Here is a 2,749-nt window from a genome sequence, read left to right on the forward strand (position 1 = left end):
CCTGGGTGAGGAACTGTATGTTTCCAAGTGCTCCTCCAAATATTAGTGTTTGGTTGGTATCTTGTGTGTAAACTGCAACCGCAGTGTCAGCAACCTAAATAAAACACAAGAAAAAAAATCCAAGATGTATACCACCGACAGCAGGCAGTATCACCAGACGAAACCAACCAAACCTGGACAAGAGGGACCTTCCTTACCAACCAGTTTTATGTTGTTAGAAGCACCTCAGGTTATAACCTAAATGCATTGCACAACAGTAGTAACTTTATACACTTTAATGAGATCAGCTTCTCTATACCTTACAAATTTATTCGGTCCCACAACCAAGTGGGAAGATAGTAACTGTATTTATAAACTAGTGAGCAAACCAATCTTATTTGTTTCAGGGGAAGGAAAAAAAAAAATATATATATATATATATATATATATATATATATATAAACCATCTACAAGCTAAGGAATAAAAATTATTGTTTGTCCAGGTCTCGTTCGATGTTTGGTGTTCATCTCTCCGTGTTCTCCATGTTGCCTCTTACTTAAATTTATAAAATATCTTGTGTCTGTGCTGTTGCTAAGTGGATGGAAGAGGGGGACAAAGTTATCCCAATACTGTGTTCTACTGATATCTGTGTTCCAAGTATTTGAATTTGTTAAGGTTTTTTGGTTAAAGAGGTTGTGCAGAGGATGCTTTATGTATGGTTAAACTTATTCTGAACTAGGACAGCAACAGACAGAAACAAATCCCTAAGCTCATGTATATAGGAAGAAAGAGTATTAGGTATCTTGTGTCAAGCAGTTACTATCTAAATATTAGATGATCTCTCCTCTGATAGAAGTGTAGCTTAAAAGCACCAATAATAACACCAAAGGCAGATCAGAGAAGTCTGCTAGTGATGTATTTCCTCATCAGCAATGCAAATCAGCTGTAAGACCAATATTTTCCAGAGTCCAGCCACTCTCAGGTGAGCTACAACGCCAGTGTGGTGCTGAGGCAACAGGATGTTATGCACAAACAAGGTCCTGCACCACAACTCTCTCATTTCCCATTTTGTGAATGAATTTTCCACAGTATTGACAAACAACGATTCACCCTGAGGTACACGTTGAATGTTTAGGTGCCAGATTATTTGGGGGATATTTTAAAATTCTCAGGGCTACCTCAAAACCATCATACAACCGAAGAAGCAGGAGCATCCCCAGCTCTTTCAGGGCACTATGGCAAGGCAGGAGGACACAGTTAACTTGCTCAGTTATGGCATCTGCCTGTTTCAAATTAAGTTTACAAGACCCAGTACTTCTGGTTTATAGCACATCTCCACCGTGCAGAAAATGGCTTTGCAAATGAGCATTTTTTCCTCTGTAAATAATTTCTCAGAAATGTAGGTTTATCTTGAAGTTTACATGTGCTCTTAACATTTCTTCACAAGACTAAACTGTCCAAATTTCAGGTGCAAAGTTTAAAGACAAGCCTCAAGGCTTACAGTAGGGCAGGATCTACTTTTTTCTATTGAAGGAGCAACTAAGCACATGGTTATGGTGGCAGATGGTGTGAAAATGGGGAGGGGTGTAAGCTGGGTCCTTTTCAACTCCTCTACAGAGGATATTTCCACTATAGATAGCAGGGGAGTGACCGTTCAGGTATTAAAATATTGGCACAACAACAACAACAACAAAGTGGATTTAGGCTGCTGATAAATAAATGCAGACTGGCAAGCAGAGTGTCGTTCTAGCAGTGACATTCTGGAACAGTCTTCCCAGAGGCTGTGGGGATAAAATAGTCTACCTATTTTGGAAGGCAAGCATGATCTTTTATAAAAGGATAAAGCCACAGGAGACGGCAACCGCTGAGGTGGCAAGGACTGAGCCTGCTGAATCCTGAAGCTTCTTGTGACCATGAGTTCCTAAAATAAACAATTCCTTAATAGATGTGACAACCTCTCTATTGAGATCTGTATCCCCTGGCATTTAAAAACGCACATAAAGGTTTGTCTAAGATTCAAGCGGAGCAGCTTTCCCTTTGGGCACCGTTTTGCATCTTGGTCCCCCAGGAGGATTTTCAGAATGGCCTTGACATTGCCTGTGCTTAATAAATTCCCTATGAAGTGTTTCAGAAGCAGGTGCTGAAACGAGCGCTCCTATGAGGTAACCAGCATGGAGAGCAGACCTCACAGCAGCCCCAGCTCCGCTGTTCTGCTCCCCTGTAGCTGAAATGCAGCAAGGCTGGGCTGGCAGGAAAACAGCTTTCTTCGCAAGGAGTCTTTGCAGTGCAAACAACCTTTTTATTGTTTTAACCAAAATTCTGATTTTATGGTAAAATGGTTGAACAAAGGTGCAGCAAAACCTTAGAACAAGCACCAACAATAATTTCAGCAGGTTCCAAGTCCCAGGTAGGTGAGTTGCTCCTGAAGCAGTATGACAGCAGGCACATCTTGGAATCTGCCTTGCATGCTTGCTAGGTTAATTGATTTACTAAAAAAAACACCAAAACAAACCCCTGAAACAAAAACACTGATGAATGAAATAATGCATTGTACTTCCAGGTATGAGGAAACCTGATCTCAGTGTCAAAACACAAGGAGGGTAAAAAGAGAGCTTTAGGGCTAGGGACAAAAACTTTCACTGTCACAGCATGAACTTGCAAATCTTTGGCAAAGAATAACCACCTCGTTCTTAGCACCTCCATCTGTAAAATCAAGATGATAATAGCAATGATAGCACTCAGTTTGTGAAGTACTTATAGATTCAGAGG

The sequence above is a fragment of the Nesoenas mayeri genome (genome assembly GCF_963082525.1).
Source record: "Nesoenas mayeri genome assembly, chromosome: 1".
Lineage (NCBI taxonomy): Eukaryota > Metazoa > Chordata > Aves > Columbiformes > Columbidae > Nesoenas > Nesoenas mayeri.